Source organism: Amblyomma maculatum, chromosome 9 (assembly GCF_055883805.1).
Source record: "Amblyomma maculatum isolate TAMU_Amacu chromosome 9, ASM5588380v1, whole genome shotgun sequence".
Taxonomy (NCBI): Eukaryota; Metazoa; Arthropoda; class Arachnida; order Ixodida; family Ixodidae; genus Amblyomma; species Amblyomma maculatum.
The window spans coordinates 84,420,170-84,430,072 of NC_139352.1; the positions used below are offsets into that span (position 1 = coordinate 84,420,170).

Sequence of the window (9,903 nt, forward strand, 5' to 3'; positions counted from 1 at the left end):
AAAAACGTGCTTCCTTAAAATTGCAAGTGCTGGTTTTTCCCAACAAGACAAACATTCTTTAGTCTTTGCAGCAAATTTCTTCACATTGGTCGAATCTTTTGCATCGACAGGCACAGCTTTTGAAACAAAGTGAAAACCCGAACGTTAAGAAAAAAAGAGAGAGAAAAGACTAATCACTCTTGTTTTCTTTACACTGAGGACAAAACCACTTTTTTTTTTTATCTTGGCTTGCGCTTGAGTCCAACACACGAAAAATGAAACCACTTGTACTGGCATGACACACTGCCTCAAGCAATCATTTTGCCTGTATCTTGTCCACGGCAAAAACAGTATTGTATACCGTCAGACGGCTTGTCTTTAGGAGTGCTTTGTTGCCTGGTATAATAGCGGCTGAACAGCTCGGGTAAAATTACCCTCTCAAAAAATTGCATTGCTCGAGCAAACATGTTGGTACAAAACAGGTCGTCACGTCTTATTCTTTCTATGTGTAATACATTTGGACCCCACATCAAAAATTTGCAGAATTCGACCTGGCACACAGTCATCTGGGTCTGGATTTGATAGTAATAAGCGTGACCTCCATGAAGTTGAAGCTTTCGATTGGCATCACTCAAACATGATTTGTTGGTAGAGATCCCCTTGGCATCTTTCAGCCAAATGGGCACTTGAATTCTACGACACCTTTACCACAGCAGCTGCACGAGACAATGGCATCTGGTGACGCGCCTACAAAGGGGTATGTAGTGCTCAGGTGCACCCCAGACCTTCGGCACTGGAAGTCCGGGGTATTGGTAGCTTCTCTAGCTACATAAGCTTGGAAAGCATCTCACTCATGGTCGAAACACCATATGACGGCAGGAACTTTCACACAGTGGTTTTCAGGCTAATATAATGATGTCAGCAGTGACAAGCTTGGTCTTTAACACTTGTGTGGCACATACTTTTCATCACTGAAGCTGTCACTCTGCCAGCCCGGTAAAGAAACCAATCTTGCGAGTTGCTCTGGCCTCTTGTTGCACCCTCAACTCCTGTCACTATTTCCCCTTGAATTGAGAATGTGGACATAAAGTTGTTGGCCTTTTCTAGAAGCACTTCAAGACTATCAGCCAAATTATCTTCGTGGTACAACTTTCTCAAGTGAGAAAGCTGTGTTTTGACCGGCTCCTGGAAGGTCTCACAATATTGTGGCAGCACTGCAAATATTGCGGGTGCAACACTGGTGCCTTGGAAAGCGCTGTAGAGGTCTCCAAGTTCTTTTTCGGTTGGCGGGGAAATATCCATCCGTTTCTTCGCTTCTGTCTCAGTTAAACTGCTGTTGTTGACCGAATTGTCCAGCTTTCGCTTTCTCATCCTGGATGAAGTGAAGTCGATATCTTTGAGCCTCTTGAACTGCACCTTTTACATGTATGCAGGAAGCCACATGTTGCTTTTTGAGGTGCAGCTAGTGGCGTTTTTCATTCTTACACCTGTTTCAACTGCATAGAGGCCGGCCCCAAAATGGGAACATGCCTCCCCCGTTCCTGCCATACAGGTGCATTGAGCTGCGAGCGCAACCCTACTTTATTTACAAAGTATCCACACCTGTAGAGATTAGTCTCGCAACCTTTGTGAGTGGTTCACCTTTAACAGAAATGCGGCAAGGTACATATTAATGTTGGATTCATTTTTGTATGGGCGTACGTCGCTGTAGATCTTATCGCGCTACCGAACCGGCAAAAGCGGCGAGCTTGATTAGTTAGGGAAGCACACATCGTGCGACGCGACAGATAAGAATTTTTTGGTCGGCAAATCTTAAGCGAGCAATATGTCTTTTAACGCGCGACCATTTCTTTTTCGCGCATTAACTTGGTAGGTTTGCAAACTGAACAACGTGTGCGCGTAAAAAAGAATGACAAGTGGTGTAATTTCACATTGTCGAGGTACTTTACATGTGTGAAGAAACGATTTTCTAGCTTGACAGGTTATAAACATTCCTTTTTACTTTACACTCGGTCACGTGTGGACTGAGTAAACCTTACTTTTCTTTCTCTCGACCACTCTCTCTTAAAAAAAAAGAAAAGATTTGCTGCTTACCTCTCCAAGAAGAACCACCTTGTCATCTTGGAGCTGTTTTGCTGACAGGCTCTCTACCCAACCGCTAGTAAAATAATTATATGCTTCGGTCGAGTTAAAGGCCTTCATTTCTTCTAGAGTCAAAAAGTTCGCAGAAAAAACAAGGTAATTGACGATGTCACCGTGCGAAATATCTGGGAACAAGTCAACATCGCTTCCCGTGTCCGTTCCCGGTCGCAGCTTGAATGGGTCGATGTCATCGCAAAGGCCCACGTTTTCCACGTACCGCGCACGCGCTCAGACCCCGTAAGTTCTGAGTGGTAGGTAGCGTTTAAAGGCTGCTTGCTGAGAACCGGAGGCATTTACTCCAAGACACCACAGTTGACAGAACGCACGAGGAAACGCGCGCGCGGCTCGCCTACTATGCAGCGCTTCCGACTCGGCACTGTTGACAACTGACCGCACCAGCTGCACCAGCATGGGCGCCGCAGCGCGCGCCGCTGAGCGTGACGTCACGTGAAGGCCATGCATTGGAGTCACATATGTCATAGTTTTGAATCCCCATCCCAAAATAGCCAACAACTTCACTAGTAGGTGGATGTTAAATGGGAAGCGAAATGTATGACACCATATTTAACGCTGTACAAAGAATGGTTACGTCACCTTTGATACGGAATCACGTGCATATTTTTTTTACTAATTTTTTCGGTTCTGTGTCAGAGCAACAGCAAAACCTTTTTGACTGATGTGTTGTATGCGATTCCCGTAAAAATTATTTTTAGTGAGACAGACGCTTGAGATAATATTTTATTGGTACTGTATTAGGGCATTACAAACATGTTGCCGTGCTCTATTTGGTAAACATTTTAATCACATAGTACACACAGTACGAGAAATCTTACATGGGTGCTGCAAATTTTCAGCAGCTGCAAACATTAAGAACTCTGCATGGCTGCACCTTGTGCAGTTATTGATGGCATGTAAAGATGCCACATTTGCTGCTGCAGTTCTGCTGACGAATATGAGGGACTGGTAATTGTGTGCTCCTAACCTCCCCCCCCTTCCCACCCGAAGCCTGTAGGACTCCTGCAAGACCTAGTGTGGCTTTTTGAAAAGGTCAGATGTGGTTCTCAGCTGAACGATGGGTGTCCAGTGTTTATAAAAGATGGGTGTACATATAAGTAGCAAAGTCTTGATGGAGGTGAAGTACAAAGGCCTACACACCCAGATTTTGACTGATACCAAAGTATTGCAAGAGAGGCAAAATCAATCACAGTTCCTCACTATGCAAGATAAGCATCTGGGCTAGTTTGAATTCTTGTACACTATTGCAGCATAAAGCTTTCTGAGAAATTGGTTTTGGTGTTGGGCTGCTAACCCCCAGTGCTCAATCACGACTGCAATGAAATCATTTTGATAGGCGTAATTGCCGAAAACTTTCGTGTGCTGTGCAATGTCAGTGCATGTTAAAGAGCCCCAGGTAGTTGAAATTAACTGGAAGCCCTCAAATACAGTGCACATGTGTCGCTTCAGGATGGTAAACCCCACAATTCGCAACTCTTGGCATAAAAAATTACAATTTGACAAGAGTGCAAGTATTACCCAGACACGCCAACAGTCTCTACCTTGCACACTGCGTCATTTCTAGTGACCAAAGTTAATGCTTTATAATGTCATGCATCATATGCCACTGTCTGCACACATTTTTATCTTACTGTTAAATACCTCTAATCTGCTCAGCATGCTTCGTTAATATTTGGAATGCTAAACTGACTTCAGGAGCATGAAAATATTTATTTACGCCAATCGAGGCTTCATGTTTGTGACGGCTGCACAAATGATGGTTATGTCAGCCGCATACTTCACAAGGGTTATTGGGATTCTGTCTTTCAATATATGAAAGACTTTCATGCGGCAAATAGCGCGCTTCACGTGTATTCTGACTTTAGAAATTTGCCGTGCCTCTCCAGTGTCCTTAGCTGCCAGCTGCCTCTCTCCTCTCGTGAATGGTGAAACCACCAGTTGAGCCCCCTGCTTTGCTACATCTTCCTTGGCTAAAAATCCTCTGTCAACCACGAATACGTCTCCTGGCTCTAATCGTTCAATGAAACCACACTTTGTTACAATTTCTTTGTCTGATAATCGGCCAGCGCAGCACTTTCAAAGAAAGCTGATTGCGCCGCATGGTGTTATTGCCACAATTGTGTTTGATCCCTTGTAATGTGATTATGTCTGTGATCGTGAAGAAACGCCCAAGGGTCTCTGTATTCTGCACTCGGTGCAATCAACTATAGCAATGCATTGTGGGTACTTTCTCTGTACAGTCATAGGCATTGTTCTTTTTGCATCTTGTCTTGATGGCCACACAATAAAGCGCTTCAGCTGTACTGACAGCCGAGGAATGTTGTTTGTCATTACCCTGCCCACTGTTGTCTCCGAAAGGCCAAAACCTAAACCTAAGGTCTGAATTGAGCATTGAAAATAACGGCTTGAGAGGCTAGTTGGTGCTCCATCGTATGTTAAAGTCTGCGAGGAAGAGAGTGCCATTATCCCCTTGGCAATGAAGAGGAAGATAAAGAGAAGAGGAAGATGAAATGTGCCTGAGTGTAGAAGAGGAGGCGTGGTGAAGAGGAAGTGCTTTCAAATTCTAATTACAGTTGGTAGTGTGCGCGAGTGTTGTGTATCTTCTCTTGTGTTTGTGTTTTTTGCGCCACATATCTGAATATGATGAGCATTGAAAGCCGCAGCTTCATCAAGACCATCAGTACAACATCAACAAGCTTGCACCTGCTAGGCACATACGTTCCAGTTGTTCGTACTAGAGAAACAATAAACAGAAATGTCGCCACATTAGGAAGACCTGCATGCAAGCGAACACACTGCTCGGTCACATTCTGGGCCGAAACGGCCGCTGTCTGATCTTGAAACCTCTTCCGTGGTCCATCCTTTGCTGCCGCAATGAGAACTTTTTTGTCCCACTGTAGTCTCTCATTTTCTTTTTCCAGCACCTTGATTTTCATCTCAAGCGCGTCATACTCTGCCTGTGATAAAAAAAGAAGGGGCCTGTTCAGTTTACTTTAGATTTCAATGAAAGAATTGAAAAGTTAATTTATTCACTGCAGAGGTAGCATGGCACCGTAACTGGCAGAAGTGGAGGGAGGTGGCCTAGGAAAAAGGGCAATTAGTAATGGGAACGCTTTGGGAAATTGGATAGTTTTCTTTGCATATCATGCTAACATTTGCGGAGCGTAACTAAATTAGACTAGCAACTAGACAACCTATATAACTCAGAACTGCGACTCAGTGATCATATTAGAAAACAAAACTCAGAACTGTTCCTGGTGTACTCATACTGTCATGAGTGTATGGCAAAGGTAGTTTTAAGAGCTCTGTTGCTTCATGTACATCATTTATTCGCTCTTGCCTGTCTGAAACTTGCCATCAGAAGATCAAGTAGTGGTTATACGCAACAGCAAAGGAAAAAGAAAAGAACTGACAGAGATGAAACTCTGCAATTCATAAACAATGGTTATCTTTATTTGTTGACAAGCAATATTTGTAAACGTTCAACTTTGCACCTCGCCTTGCCTGTCATGCCGACTCATCCCAATGCCGCCGAACTCCAAAAAACTGTAAAAGGCTAACTGGTGAAGTTTTATCGCTTTTGAAACCACCTGTGGTAAGAAAATTATGCAGTTCATGCCAGTGTGAAACTTGTCTTGCGTAAATCAAACAGCTACGTGCAGCAGTGCGAGAAGAAAAGCTGACACTGACGTACTGATGCCATTACGAAGACAACTGGCTGCTAAGAAGATTGTGTACAGTGGGGATATAATTTCCTAAGTTACTTCGCGCCTCACCTGACATGTCATCGTGCGCACTTGTCTCGATATCATCTTCCTCCAAAGAAACTTCAGCAGGCGAATCTGGTGAAGTTGCGTCATTTTGGGAACAACTTGCAATGAGCAAATATGCAGTCTGAAATAACACTATGGCTTGGCTAACGATGTCTCATGGCTTTCTAAGCATTTGCTTGCACCACTACTGTAAAAGGTTCTTAAGCTTGGGAAAGCCGTAATAGACAAAAAACAACATATCGTACCGCTTGCAGAGTCCCACGCTGCTTCGGCAACATCTGGTTCAGCGGCTCTACGTGTGGCACGCTCGGGACGACTCGCTACGGCCTTACTGTCCTTTTTTCTGTGCGCAAAGAAGCTTGGCACGTAGTCCGAGTGGCGCGGATCCGACGACGGTCTCCCTGAGTTAGTAACGTGGAATTGTACTTTGGCTGCATACGCATGTATCCCGTGCGGGTAGTGCATGCGTTGTTTGCGAAGCTCACAACGTCTACGAACGCGTAAACATCGCAAGCATCGATTTTAGAAGCTTGATTGGCTATTTAAGGGAGATTATGCCGCTTGAAAACTGAAGAATAAGTGCCAAATTTACCTGAAATGAAATGCTGGCCGCAGGGCCGATCAGTCGCCGAAGGTGTCCATTTGTCCCGCTTTACAGCCCCTATCCATTGCTTCTTGCGCTTTTCATCCACAGGAAACTTATGGAAAATTATCCCGCCGCCCTTCTTGGGCCTTTCGGCGCAATCAACCGCCACACAACTAGTCAGCATGCCATGAACGACGCTGTAAACACAGCCGGCACAGCACGTGAAGCAGGCGATGGCATGCTTTTGCCTACACATACATACATACATACATACATACATACATACATACATACATACATGAATTTTATTGCGAGAAATATACATGCAAAAAAATAGCGGGTGCCCGCAGAAGCGCAAGCGCTTGTGGGCGGGCAACGGCAGTCACAGCGGTATGCATTCAATATAAAAAACGCTGATAGTACACAGTCAGTCAAAAAAAAAAAGAAAAACAAAAACTGGTACAATGCATATATAGTTTTCTCAGTACAATCAATAGCTAAAAGACACTGAAACCTGTAGTCAATAAACGTAATGAAATCGGCAAAAAAAGTTAAAAACGAACATAAACTACAAAGAAGCTTAATAGCTTTCTTCGCGACCTGCAATCCACGCTTTCAGTGCAGATTTAGTAGCCTTCATAGAATCGCAACCCAACACATGTGCTGGTAGTTTGTTGAAATAGTAAGGAATATAAAACTGTCGTGTCTTTTTGCCATAATTGGTATAAACCCTTGGTACCTTGTAACGTGCTATGTGCCTAAGGGACTCTGGTTTTTTATCTGGTTGTTTGAACTGGTTTGAAAAGTAATTTCTTAGAATTACCACTTGCACGTACAAGTCATGCAGGGGACTAACACCTGCTTCAGCCATCCTGGTGTTGTAGTCAGCCTTCTCATAAGCAGTTCCATACAGCAAATTAGTGGAGATTCTGCACAACAACTTATCAACCTTCCTAATCTTACAGGGCGCACACGATCCATAGACAGAAATTCCGTATCTAAGCATAGATTCTCCCAAAGATTTATACACAGTCTGACGCAACTTTACAGGTGCAGTGTATTTTATACGATACAGCTGCACAGAAAGGGAACGTAGTCGCTTTAATAAGTGGTCAATTTGAGACGACCAACACATATTAGAATCAAGATACAGGCCGAGATATTTAACACTGTTCGAGTAGGGCAGCAGCGAAGAGTCACAATTGGCACAGTCACTACCACGCAAAAGAATCGACGCGGAAAGATCGATGCGAAAGTCACTGCAGATGCTAGCGCCACCGCTTGGATTTGACGTCACCACCTGACGTTTGTGTATGCCAAACAAATCTTCCATTTTAAGCCCCCCAGGACAGTGTCCATTACCCATTGAAACATGGCTGGCGCAGAGCACAAGCTAAATGGCATTACCATGAATTTGAAGAGGCCGTCCGGTGTTATGAACGCCGTCTTCTCGCGGTCTCTTTCGTCGACCTCAATTTGCCAGTACCCGCTCTTCAGGTTCATCTAAGAGAAGTACTTAGCGTTAAAGACCCGGTCCATAGTGTCGTCGATGAGGGGAAGCGAGTAGACATCCTTCTTTGTTATGCCATTCGAGCACCGGTAATCAACGCAGAAGCGAAGTGTGCCGTCTTTCTTCACCAAAATGACTGGCACCGTCCAGGGGCTGTTGGATGGCTGGATGATGCCATCATGCACCATTTCTTCAACTTGATCGTGTATGGCCTGGCGTTCTCGCGGCGATACACGGTAGGGGCTTTCACGTAGCAGTCGAGCGTTTTCGTCCTTGATGATGCGATGCTTTGCCAACGAGGTTTGGCGCACCTTCGACGCTGAAGAAAAGCACTCATTGTATTTTTCAAGAGTGTGATGCCGGTCTTGTCTGTCTCGGTGGAGCGCTGTGTTAATGTCAAAATTGGGCTGCTTGGCTCGGTTGGGTGCATCATCGTCATATTGGCTTGGGAGGGCGAAGACTTCACAGGTGTCCGCTAGCTCAAAGAAAGCAATCGTCATGCCCTTGTTCAGGTGCCGGTATTCGTTGGTGAAGTGCGTGACTAGCACATCAGCTTGTCCAGGACGGCAACGGACGATGCCTCTTGCGATGCCAAGTCCTCTATCCAGTAACAACTGAGTGTTTCTTTCCACAACCCCTTCTGTGATTTCGACTTCCTTTGTAACCGCAGGGACGATGAACCTTGATCGGGGCGGTACGGTGAATTCTCTGTCGAGGACATTGAGAGTGACATGATGCGCCGAAGTTCTCGTAGCAGGTATGGCTTTTTCGATCGAGCGCTTGATGAGTTTGGATCGAAGGTCGATGATCGCTCGATGTTTGTTCAGAAAATCCATGCCCAGAATCTCATCGCGGGAACAATGCTGTAGGACGACGAAGTTGGTAGGGTAGGTACTTCCATTAACTGTAATCGTTGCGGTGCATCACCCCGACGGCGTAATAAGGTTACCACCAGCGGTGCGGATTAGCGGGCCGTCCCGAGTGGTCGTTAATTTCTTGAGCTGGGCAGCGAAAGCTCCACTGATAACAGAGTAGTCGGCTCCGGTGTCCACTAGTGCGGTAACCGTGCGTCCGTCGACAGCAACCTCAAGGTCGCTTGTTCGCGTCCTAGCATTGCACGTTGGCTTCGGTGTTCGATCTCTGCTTCGTCTCGTGCTGAGGTTGCGGCCGGGGCACACCGTCGTCACGTCACTGGGCGGCGATGTCAACTTGAAGTCTGGTCGTGACCTCGTCGACGTTGTCGTCTTGTGGATCGGCGATTTAATGGCTGCGTCATCGTGACTCGTTGTCGGCAATGGAGGATCTACGTGTTTTCGCCGTGAAGCAACCTCACCTCCAAATGTTGCTCTATTTAGCTTCCCCTGCGCGGGTTTGGGGACCTTCCGCGCACACTCTCATCGTAGTTCCGGCCTGACGACGCAAAGCGGGCCCTGTACGGCGATGGGGACCTGAACCGACGGCTTGGTGACGCAAACTCACCGCTACGCAGACAGTTGTCGATTTCTTGTGGTCGTTCACCTAGGCGTGGTCGTGGAGCGTCGACTGCAAATCCGCGGAGACCGAATCGTCCGTACGGGCAATGGCGCAGAATGTGGCCACTTCTTGGGGCTTGGGGGTCGTTGGTAGGCTTGGCGGGCTGGGGCCAAGGGGGGCTTTCAGGAACAGGACGGTAGCGGCGAAGGCTTGGAAAGTCATCCCGTCGGGGCGCAGGGCGACGTAATGCAGCAGCATAGTTCATCGCTGTAGCCTCTTGTCCTGGAACTGTCGAAGCCGTCGCTTGAGGAACGCCCAGCGCATGTTGGACTTCTTCACGGACGACGTCCGCGAGCGTCGCCACCTGGGGTTGTTGCAATGATGGCAGTAATCGGTGGAGCTCCTCTCGCACAATCTCCTGGATC

General features: G+C 46.3%; 1 pseudogene; it reads right to left on the reverse strand.

The window, feature by feature from the left end:
• Nucleotides 1-169: 169 nt before the first annotated feature.
• On the reverse strand, nucleotides 170-2,414 carry LOC146179653 (uncharacterized; annotated as a pseudogene).
• Nucleotides 2,415-9,903: the final 7,489 nt, after the last annotated feature.